This window comes from Penaeus monodon, chromosome 21, assembly GCF_015228065.2.
Source record: "Penaeus monodon isolate SGIC_2016 chromosome 21, NSTDA_Pmon_1, whole genome shotgun sequence".
In the NCBI taxonomy this organism is placed as follows: Eukaryota; Metazoa; Arthropoda; class Malacostraca; order Decapoda; family Penaeidae; genus Penaeus; species Penaeus monodon.
Genome location: NC_051406.1, coordinates 18,354,664 through 18,355,285, shown reverse-complemented (window position 1 = coordinate 18,355,285; position 622 = coordinate 18,354,664). Strand labels below are relative to the sequence as shown.

Genomic DNA, 622 nt, shown 5'->3' with positions numbered 1-622 from the left:
CAATTTGGATGTTTTTACTGCTCTTAGGTCACCTCTCTAACTGCCTCCATTATACCCAGGTAGGAATCGCCTTGAGACAAACTGTGAACAACGGGTTTTTTCAACAGCAGATGTTCTCTCTGAACTGCCATGCTTCTTACCATCAAAAGAACTGATCAACTAAGCTCAATCTGAGATTAGTAAACAACCACAAAACTAATAGAAAAGGAAAGTCTTCCCCTCCAGTTGCTTTCACTCGCCTCCTTCCATCCTTTTCCCCGCCTTTCCTTCTTGACACGTAACAAATTCCTGGCTCCCCTGACCCCTTGTCTAAGCCCCCCTCCCGGAGATAACCTACATCCGGCGCTTCTCAAAACAGCCAGCTTCGTTTCGGCCGACTCCCGAGGGCAATGCATCCTCGCCCAGGGTTGCACACCTCGTCTCCCGTCCGCGTCTCCCCCGCGGTTGAGAGCCACCTCGCCAGACGCGTCTAGCGAGCTTTCTCGACTTCTCAGTAACTGGCAAGAGACGGAGGAATTTGCAGACATGTCATCAGTGGCCAGAGATCAAGCTTTTCTTTTCAGATTATCACATATGTAGTTATGTGCACATAAAAATATTTCATATGTATACTGAGTATATT

The 622-nt window shown here is 47.7% G+C and overlaps 1 protein-coding gene across 1 annotated transcript in view; it reads left to right on the top strand.

The window, feature by feature from the left end:
* The window catches only part of LOC119586284, a 39,493-nt gene that overhangs the window by 32,149 nt on the left and 6,722 nt on the right, over positions 1-622 (top strand). The window lies entirely within an intron of this gene.